The following is an 11,496-nucleotide window of genomic DNA, read 5'->3' as shown; positions in this document are numbered from 1 at the left end:
GAGTAAAGGGACTCATCCTCCTGACCAGCTTGTTCCAGTAACAAAAGCCACAAGTTGTAAACTGAGCATGCTGCTATAGTCTTATAATCCCAGAGCTCAGAAGCCTGAGGTATCAGGGTCTGGAGTTCAAGGGCACCCTGGGCTGTATAAGGAGACTGTGCTGTAAATGAGAACTGCAAAGCCACATCTAGGAATGACTCTGGGTCCAACTGTAACCTGGAGACTCAGTTTATCTTCCTTACATATGTAATGAGGAGGCCAGACACCCATTCTGAAACTTCTCTGCCAGTATTTGGGTCTTGATGTGACATTCTGAAACTTCTCCTTTATTCCTATCTTTCCTTTGTATGACTTTTTAGTCTCCTGTGTGAGAGCTTGTTTGGAGGCCCTGACAGCTGTGGGGATGTTCTTCACCAGAGCTCAGTCCTCTTCTGCCATGTATGCGGCTTTGTGAGGGAGATGGAATGGTGAGGAAGGGACACCTGCACAGCCAGCCAGAATAAGTGATGTGACACATGTCACAGCCAGATGGCCCTCCCTTCTCTGTTTTTTTTTTTTTTTTTTTTTTAAAGAAAAGCTCATGAAGCCTAGACTGGCATTGAACTTGCTAGAGAGAATCTCTGTTTCTGCTCTCTCTCTCTCTCTCTCTCTCTGTCTCTCTCTGTCTCTCTCTCTCTCTGTCTCTCTCTCTCTCTGTCTCTCTCTGTCTCTCTGTCTCTCTGTCTCTCTCTCTCTCTCTCTCTCTCTCTCTCTCTCGTGTGTGTGTGTGTGTGTGTGTGTGCGCGCGCAAGCACGCATGCCATGTACCCCATATAACTTTGTGTGGGTCAGAGAAAAATGGGTTATCTTGTTCTTTTACTCTCCAGCTGTTTGAAACAGGTCTCCCACTGAACCTGAAGCTTATCTGTTAGCTCACAAGCCCCAGAAATCTTCCCGTCTTTGTGCTCCATAGTGCTGGGGTTACAAGTGTGTGCATGATCACACTCTGCTTTTTATGTGAGTACTGTGGATTTGAACTCAGGTCTTTTTTTTTTTTTTTTTTTTTGGTTTTTCGAGACAGGGTTTCTCTGTATAGCCCTGGCTGTCCTGGAACTCACTCTGTAGACCAGGCTGGCCTCGAACTCAGAAATCCGCCTGCCTCTGCCTCCCAAGTGCTGGGATTAAAGGTGTGCACCAACACCACCCAGCTGAACTCAGGTCTTAATGCTTGAGCAGCAAGCACTCTTACCCATAGAGGATTCTCCCAGCCTCAAATCTTACTACTGAGAATCATGGTATTAACTATTACATACATGATAACACAGTTTCTATATCATTTTTATACTTTTATTGCTATTCTATGTATGAGTGTTTTGCTTGCATTGTATGTCTGTGCACTATTTGTGTGCCTTATGCCTAAGGAAGCCAGAAAAGGGCATTGAATGTCCTGGAGCTGGAGTTATAGAGGGTTTTGAGAAACCATATGAGTGCTAGAGACTAAACTTGGCTCTTGTGGAAGAAGAGCCAGTGTTCTTAACTGCTGTGCCATCTCTCTGGTCTCATTTTTTATGTCTTCTTCTGATCACCAGCTTGGAACCTATGTAGTTCAGGCTGACCTCAAGCTTACAATATAACTAAGGGTGTTCTGAAGCTCCCGAGTATGGGACTTCCACTTCCCACTGGAATTACAGTCTTTGTCTGTGTCCTCCCATACCTTCCTCAGTGGTGAATCCCTGCTTGCCATTTAGACAAGACCGTTCTTTCATACATTTGTTGCAGAAAAGATTTCTGTTTTTTTCCCTAAAGATTAATTTTAGGCTGGGCAGTAGTGGCTCACGCTTTTAAATCCCAGCACTTGGGAGGCAGAGGCAGGAGGATTTCTGAGTTCGAGGCTAGACTGGTCTACAGACTGAGTTCCAGGACAGCCAGGGCTACACAGAGAAACTCTGTCTCGAAAAAACAAAAACAAAAAACAAAAAAACCCAACGTTTTGAAACTTTAGTTCCTGGGGATCTGAGACCCTTTTGTCCTTCGAAGGCACTGCATGCCAGTGCTATACAGACATATATGCCCTCCAAAACATTTCTACACATAACACGTAAAAACAAATAGATCAAATAGATCTAAAACCAAACCTCATATTTACAATGGAGAACAGACCAGGCCAACTTCCTGTGTACCAAGGCCTTTGCTCCCTTAGACTAATAGACCTAATAGAGAAATGAGAGAGAGAGAGAGAGAGAGAGAGAGAGAGAGAGAGAGAGAGAGAGAGAGAGAGAGAATAAAAGAGAATAAAAAAACAAACCCCAGCACTCCAGAAGCTGGAGCAGGGTGACCATGCATTCTAGGCCAGTCCAGACTACACAGTGGGAGCTTATGTTGTTTGTTTGTTTTTAAGCTTGGTGTGGGTTAATGGCACACACTCATCATCCTAGGACTCAAGAGAGGATCAAGATTATAATAAATGCATAGCCAAGCTAGGCTGTATAGTGAGTTCAAGGCCAGCCTGTGTTTTATGAGTCTTGTCTAAAAAAAAAAAAAAAACAAACCAACAAACTTGACATGGTAGTACTGTACTAGCATAGTAATAAAGAGGTAGAGACAGGTGGATGTCTCTGAGTTTGAGGTCAGTCTAGTATACAGAGTGAGCACCAGGCTGCCCAGGGTTACACAGTAAGACCCTGTCTCAAAATAAATAAGTAATTAAATGAAAAATAAAAAACTGAAGGTTCATAATGGTTAACTTGTTCTTTTCAAACATCGCTAAGGAGGCAGCACTCTCATCCTGTGTTGCTCTGGAAAGCAAAATCCACATGAAGGGCAGAAGCCTCCTTGAGCAAGCACGTTCTGGCTCAATCTACCATGCTGATTAAGTGTTTGCTTTCCTTCTCAGTGACCTCTGGATCAGCAAGGGTCATTTTAGTGCTGTCAATGAGAAACAACCCTCATGGCTTTGGGTATTTGAATATCTAGTTCCTAGTTAATGGGGCTATTTGGGGAGGTTAAGGTGGCACAACCATGTTGAAAGAAGTATGTCACTGGGGTGGGGCTTGTCCTACCTTGGTTTGCTCTTTCTGCTTCATACTTGCATTGAAGATGCGATCTCTCAGATTCTTGCCCTTGCAGCCTGCTGTGTTTTTCCTTCCTGGTGACTCCTCTGCCTCTACAACTGTTCACATCAATAAACCCTTCCTTCTAGAAGTTGCCTTGGATGTGCTGTTTTATTCCAACAACAGGATATTAACCACTACAGTCACCAAGGTTAGGTTAGAGATCACTTGGCTGGAATACTGGAGCCTGTCATGCCACTTTGGACACCAGACTTCCCTGTTCCTTGTTGACCTTCATTACATCTGGAACCTCGGAAAGGAATGAGACCATGCCTTACACTTCTACAATACATTTCAAAACTTCTGGACATATCCACCTGTGGCCCAGTATGATTATGAATTCAGACTGACACATTTGGGGATGGCAAAGTCATGTACGCTACAAGGTTAAAAGGGCAACACCCAGGCTAGCTAATGCCATTTGATGCCTTTGTTGGAACCCTGTTACAGGTCTATACTAACTGCAGAGTTCTGTCTGATCCCATTCATAGTTCTGATGGACAACTCTCAAAATAAACAGTACAAACTATCCTGTGACCTGAAGTGTGACACGCGTGTAATCGTCTCGCCAGCAAAAACGCACGAGGACACACATCAGGATCCTTCCGCAGGAAAACGTTTATTCCAAAACAAAATGGTGGAAGACCCCCAGGCCCGGGAAAGCACTGCTTATATACCCTTAGAGCAGTGTATTCACCTCTGATTGGCTGCTTACTCGTTGCGCGCCAAAACGCCGTGGGATGGGCTTTAACTTTGGCGGGCTTTTACCATGGCACATGCGCAATTTACTTGTTTACTAGGAAGACTCCCGGACGTCATCGCCATCTTGCAATGGCGGATTCTGCCAGCGCAAACGCGGCTTCCTACACTGAAGGACATAATTTGAAGATATGTCTTACTTGCAGAACCATAAATGTCATGTTTCTGCTTTTTGGAAACTGACGCTCTGAGAGTATCTTCCTAAAATAGACCCAGCTCAGCTTGCCCTACAATTCTGTAGAAGAAAGCATGTTGTCAACTTTAGACATTCATTCTAGGATGGAAAATATAAGAATCATATTCCACGTATAGTCCGTCTCATGGGTGGGCAGAGCACACTACAAAACGGTACCCATGGTCTGAGGGAGGGATAAGGAAGGAGGAGGCTGAGGGTTGCCCTGACCTGCGGAGATTCGACGAGACCTTAGGGAAGGGGGCGAAAGAATGAAGGGACAAGAGACACAAGGAATGAGAGCAAGTCTGGGGTTCTGATCAAGCTCTGAAACTTTAATTTCAGGTGCAGGTTATAAAGACACAGCAAAACGGGAAGTTTGGGCGAGGGTCATTGCTTAGGGCTATCCCACTATTGAATGCTTATTGCCCTAGACTATCCCACTGTCATATGCTTATTGGCCTAGACCATCCCATTGTCGTAACCAGCTCCTAGGAAATGCCAGACTTCCTGGGACCTGAGACTAGGTTTCCCAGAACAGCAGGTAATTTCCTGGGTTTGGCTCCCAGCAGAGGGTGACTGGATAAGACCAGCAAATGCATGCGTGGATCGGAGAAGAGAGAAGCTGGAGGGCAGAGCTCAGCAGATGGAGAGAGCAGGGACGGGTGGGTACACAACTGAGGACAAAGAGTGGCTGAGAGGATTCCAGAAGGACTCAGGGAAATGTAAGGAGAGACATGCTCACCTTTCAATCTATTTATGTTGGGAAATATACAACACGCCCACAGATCTGAGTGATGGTAATACTACTTTACATTTGAATGCTAGTTTCTATTTTTCAAAACCATTTTACTTCTTTTTTGCCTTCTCAGTGAGAAACACTGTCTCAAAACAAACAAACAAACCAATCAAGATAGATAGCTCATGAGAAACAGTATCTGAGATCACAAGTTTGAGGCCAACCTAGGCTACATTTCAAAACTGTCTCAAGAAACTGAAAGGGGGGAGGAGCCTGGGAGTGCACCTGGGTTGGTAGAGCACTTTCCTAGTTCTGGACTCTGTATGACTCCAGGAGTTGACCTAACTGGGATGGCAGGGGAATAAAGAAATGACAACACATAGACACATGTAAAAACTGGGGTCGATGATCTGGGCCCTTAGATAAAGAAACCACAGCATCCTGGAAGCTCAGGGTTTATTATATACAGTTGAACAAGGAGGTAGGGTTTTTATAGAGAGATGAACAGGATTTAGGGTTATTATAAGCACCTAAAGAAAGAGGTAGTGTTAACTAGGATCTCTCTAGGGAGCAGTCCTCAGGCTGTATGCATTCAGGGACAGAAATCTGTAGACATTTCCCCCACACACTGAACCAGAGGGAACTTTTGCTATCATCTGAGCCTCATCTGAGGAAGACCCACTCTCATGGGTCTGAGGACTTGGGGTTCTTGACATGGCTGTGCTCATGTAAACATATACTTTCCCTCAAGTTGTTACTAGCATGCAGGAAGTACTGAGTTCAAGCCTCAACACTGCACAGTACCAGGCAGGGTGACATGTAGGACTGTGAAAGGCAGCCTGGTTTCTGGTTGAGCACAGGCTGGAAATCCCAGTGACCCCAGGTGGTCCTGAGGGACCCCAGGTGACCCTAAGGGACAGCAGGTGTTTCACTACGCACCCAGACACTAGACTTCTGACATGAAGCCATAGCCCTCCATAGATTTGTGTCCTTCAGTCACATAAGGGCAACGCTCCTAGACCCTCCACAGGTAGAGGACATCAGTAGCCTCAAGACAGATCTCCATATTAATGAGATACCCAAAGGCCAGAGAGTGTAGCCAATTAAGCTTTCCTTCCTAGACTCTCCTCCCTGCAAAAGGTATTTAACCTCAGGCTCGCTTTGAGAAAACGGAACAGTTTCATAGCAATAAAAGCCTTAAAAGCATGGACTGTTTCTTTTCATCGGGATCCTCTGTGGGGAACAATGGAACAGGCCTTCTCCTACAGAGCCACCGTCTGATCTCCCACAGAAGACCTCTCTGCCTTCCCAGCCACAGCGGCCACCAACCAAAGCCAGCCAACTGCGACCAAGCCAAGGACTCTCATCTTTGTGGGGTATAGCCGGAGCTTCTCTCCCCCTCTCCCCTTTGGCCTCGGGCCAGTCCAGTCCATGGCCCCCACTTTACTCTTGGCTCTTCTGCGGCTTCCAGGGGAGCTGGGTGTCCAAGAGCCTGAGAACCAGATGGTCCCCAGCCTCCCTGCAGGCCTGGGGACACTTGAGCCAGCTCCAGCTGTTCCCAGGACCTCAGACTGAGCTCCCTACCCAACAACGACACATGCCTGGAGTTCCAGCACTTAGAGGATCAGAAGTTCAAAGCACCTTTGGGCTACATGGCAACTGTAAGATTAACCTGGGTTACATGAGATCCTGTCTCCAAAAATAAAATAATAAAATTCTGTTCAAATGGTAGAGGACCTTAGATGCATTCTCTAGCACACCTTGCTGATTCTATTCAAACTGACTTTCAGATATTTATGAAGGATACTATCTGAAAAAATACAGTTTATGATGAGTGAAGCAGCTCAGTGTTGGAGTACTTGCTAGTATCCTAGACTTTATTTAATCTATAGCAACAAAATGATGATGATGGTGATGATTATGATGATGATGATAATGGAAGAGGAAAACAAAGGGAAAAAACCATCTGGGTTAGAGAGAACATCCATTCAGTAAAGTACCTGCTGCACAAGCCTCAGGACCTGACTTCATTCCCACTGGCCATTATAGAATCTATAATTCTAGCTCTGGGAAGCTGGAGACAGCCAGATCCAAGGAGCTTGTTTGGGCAGCCAGTCTAGTTGATTTAGTAAATTCAGTTTCAATGAGTCCCTGTCCAAACAGTTAAATATAGAACAATAAAAGAAAACAGCGACATCAACCTCTGGTCCATGTGCATGTACACACAAACATGTGCACACACGTACACCCCACAAATGATGACAACAGAGGAATCTAATAGTACCTACTGATACCAGCATTTGGGCAAAAGCCTGGAACTAGGAAGTTCTAAGGGACAAGGCTGCAGTATCCAGAAATGCAGTTAAAGAGAGGAAGGATGGTGAGGACAAGAAAAGAGCCTCAGGCAATGTAATCACACTGGAAGGACAGAGGTCTAACGGCCTCAACTCTGTTTCCCAAATGTTTACAGCAACTTTAGTGTTTGAACAGTAAGGAGAGATGAAGACAACTAGTGGAGGTTCCTACGCCAGCAGGCCAGATCCTATTGGCCTGGCTAATCCTCACTTTGGGTCATTATCTCAGCCCTGAGAGCTATGGCTGGGATTATCTCTGGGTTTCAGGAGTCATTTTTATCCTTTATCTTAAGGTGATAGTCAGTAGTGCCTGTTGTGTCTGGTAACTGAGGTAACCACAGGAAAGAAAGGCTTGGGAGAGCTCAGGAGGATGGATGGAAGATGGAACCAGAAACGAAGAATATCCCCCACCTCCTATCTTAAACCATATTTACACTTCTATGGCACAATTGTGAATTCTCAATGATATCGCCTGCAGAGAACATTTGCTTCTCCTTTGGTAAATGTGTCAAGTAGTAAACATTCTCACTCAAATAAATCAATCTCTCTCTCTCTCTCTCTCTCTCTCTCTCTCCCCCCCCTCTCTCTCTCTCTCTCTCTCTCTCTCTCTCCCCCCCCCCCCCTTCCCCCCCCCCCCACTGTTTCTCTGTGTCACCTTGCCTGTCCTGGAACTCATTCTGTAGACCAGGCTGGCCTCTGAAACCACAGAGCTCCTCTTTGCCTCCACCTTCCAAGTGCTGGGATTCAAGCATATGCTACTACAGTTGGCTGTGGCCTTTCTTGAGTGGCTTCTTAACAGGTCTAGGAAATCAATGAGAGCTTCCCTAACGTAACATATTTTTTAAAGAATAAGAGGAGATTTTTATTTCTATCCTTAGACATTTTGTTTCATTTTATTTAAGACAGGCTCTTACTTGACAAGTTGGCCTGGAATTTACAGTAATCCCTGCCTCAGTCTGAGAGCTAGGATTATAGATCTGAGTCACTGTTTATAGCAATATCCTTAGACCTTTGTAGGATGACTATTTCTTGTTTCTAGATTTTTAAATCAATAGAAAAAATTGATATATATTTAGTTGTGTTATTACCTTATTTATTTATTTATTTATTTATTTATTTGTGACAGGCTGGCCTTGAACTATCTCCGTAGCAGAAGGTGACCTTGAACTTCTGATCCTTTTGCCACTGCCTTTCAGTGGTAAGATTACAAGCCCAAATCACCACACCTAATTTTATTTGGTGCTGGGTATCAAACCTATATTTTACGTTCAGTTTCTTGTGGTTCTAGGGATTGAACCCAGGGCCTTGTGTACCTTAGGTAAACACCCCATCACTGCGTGGCACTGCCTATGCTAGTATCATCTCTCTGAAATTAGGTGTAGACCTGGTATAGTGGCATATACAAATCCCAGGGGGTGGCACACACTAATACCAGGGGCAGGGGCAGGGGCAGGGGCAGGGGCAGGGGCAGGGGCAGGGGCAGGGGCAGGGGCAGGGGCAGGGGCAGGGGCAGAGATATCTGTGATTTAAGGCCATCCTGGTCTACCTGGAATGTTCCAGGACATCCAAGGTTACATACAGAGATCTTGTCTCAAATAAATACATACATACATGCATACATACATACATACATACATACATACATACATAAAATTAGCTTAGGACTTGGGTTATACACCAGTTAGTACAGCATTATCAAAACAAAAAAAAAATAAAACAAACAAAAAGAAAAAGGAAAAAAAGGAACTCCTAGATAACTTTTTTTTTGCATTGTTCACTTTATTCATTGTTTTTTTTTTTTTTAAAATATTTATTTATTTATTTTATTGATGAGTACACTGTAGCTGTCTTCAGACACACCAGAAGAGGGCATCCAATCTCATTACAGATGGTTGTGAGCCACCATGTGGTTGCTGGGATTTGAACTCAGGACCTCTGGAAGAGCAGTCAGTGCTCTTAACCGCTGAGCCATCTCTCCAGCCCTCATTGTTTTTTTTTACAAAAGTTTATTACAATGTACAACAACAGGCTCCAGGATAACACTTCATCCTAGCTATTAGGTGGCAAAGATGTTATGGCAGGGAATCCAGATGTTTACATAAGGATGGAGGAGGAGGGTCACCTCCAGATGTGAGGAACAGCTTACTTTTTGCCAGATTTCTTAATTCCACCTGTGGCCAGGGGGCCCTTCCCTGCGACCTTGGCTTTTAGCTCCTTCTAAAGTTTCTTCTGTTCCTACTTTTGTTTCTGCTTGAAAGCTTTATCTTCCTCGTCCATCTCCTTGGCCTTCTTCTTGGGCTGTTTCAGGGGCTTCTTTTTTGCCACCTTCCCGGCCCGACATGGCGCCTCCAGCCCCTTCCTCCTAGATAACTTAAACACGTGGATTAGGGACTTACACAAACAAAGACTGAGGCCTGGACCAGCGGCTCTTCCAGTTGTCTGATAAACTCATTGCTTGAACATGCAAGTCACAATCTTCAAGGAAAGATTTAAGAATGATTATAGATATTATTATTGATTTTGTGATCTTTGTTGTTTTCATAAACAAGGCTTTATATACAAGGTCAGGTAAAGTCCAAAGTGAGGGAGCTGAGTCACTGCCTTAACAGGCTGACCTATGATCACATCTGAAACAGGATTTATACACAAGGCAAGTCCAAGGGCTGCAATAGGAAAACAAACCATGGAATCCCAACTAAATGGCCCTGTTTGGCCTGAACTATCTAAATAACCACGCCTTCATGGCTTGCTTTTTGCTTTTATTCTGTTTGTTCTATTTTGAAAACTGAGGATCATTGGTTAAAAGTGGCCAGGCTATAGAGATGGCTCATCAGTTATGAGCAAGTTCTGCTCTTCCAGAGGACCTGAATTCGTTTTTCCAGCCCTCATGTTGGGTAACCCGCCACAACCACTTGTAACTTCAGTTATAAGGGATTTAACACCCTTTTCTGGTCATGGAGCAGAAGTAGCCAGATACACAAAAATACCCACATATTCCATAACTAAAAAATAAAAATATTTCTTAAACACACACACACACACAGACACACACACACACACACACACACACACACACACACACAGACAAGAGAGGCCAGTAACCTCAAAGGCAGGAGGATCAGAAGTACAAGATAATCCTTAATACACAATGAGTTAAGAAGGTCAGCCTAAGATACACAAAACTGTCTTAAAGGAAGAAAATAAAAAGATTCAGGAAGAAAGAATTAAATTATACAAACAAATTATCTCATTTTCTCCCCAAGAACAACAGTTGAGTTTTAAAGTAGATAACAGGAAGTAGTGTATTGTTCTAAAAGAACCCTGGCTCTTGCTAATTAATACAGTATAAGTACTATAAAGGCTATATAAATACACATTCATGACTGGAGAAAGTGGTTAAGAGCACTCGATGCTCCTGCAGACTACCAGAGTGTCATTTCCAGCATTCATATCTGACAGTGCATAGCAGGCAGTAAGTGCCAGATCCAGGGATTCTAGCACCCTCTTCTGGCTACCACAGGTACTGATCTCATGTGCACTTAAACATGCACACACCACTCACACCCACACATACAATACACACATACACACTATTCCCATGACACAGACATACCACACACACCAACGCCACACACAAACACCATACACACAGTATGTGCACACATATACCATATATACACACATTCCACGCATATATGCTGCAAATATCACACACACACATAAACACCATACACACAATACCAAACATAAATACACACATCACACATGCTTACCACATATACAGAGACACCACATATACACACATATACACTACACATAACACACACACTCTTTTTTTTAAAGATTTATTTATTTTATTTATATGGGTACACTGTAACTGTCTTTTGACATATCAGAAGAGGGCATCAGATCCCATTACAGATGGTTGTGAGCCACCATGTGGTTGCTGGGAATTGAACTCAGGGCCTGGAAGAGCAGTCAGTGCTCTTAATCACTGGGTGGTTTCTATTGCTGTGATAAAACACTATGACCAAAAAGCAAGTTAGGGAGGAAAGGGTTTACTCCGTTTATGCTTCCATATCACTGTTCATGATCAAAGGAAGTCAGGACAGGAACCTGGAGCCAGGAGCAGGTACAGAGGCTATGGAGGGGTGTTGCTTATTGGCTTGCATAACACAACTTGATCAATCTGCTTTTTTTTAATAGAACCTTGGACCACCAGCCCAGGGATAGTTTCACCCATATCAATACCTGTCATAGTCAGTGTTCCATTGCTGTGAGGAGACACCATGACCATTGCAACTCTTGTAATGGAAAGCACTAGATTGGGGCTGGCTTAGTTTCAGAGGTTCAGTCCATTAGCAGCATGTCAGGAAGCATGGT

General features: G+C 44.1%; 1 pseudogene; it reads right to left on the bottom strand.

Annotated features, from left to right (window-relative positions):
- Positions 1-9,255: 9,255 nt before the first annotated feature.
- Positions 9,256-9,454, bottom strand: LOC114627135 (annotated as a pseudogene).
- Positions 9,455-11,496: the final 2,042 nt, after the last annotated feature.

Source organism: Grammomys surdaster, unplaced genomic scaffold (genome assembly GCF_004785775.1).
Source record: "Grammomys surdaster isolate TR1022 unplaced genomic scaffold, NIH_TR_1.0 243, whole genome shotgun sequence".
Classification (NCBI taxonomy): Eukaryota; Metazoa; Chordata; class Mammalia; order Rodentia; family Muridae; genus Grammomys; species Grammomys surdaster.
The sequence above is the reverse complement of the archived record's forward strand: the minus strand, read 5'-3'. Positions and strand labels throughout refer to the sequence as shown.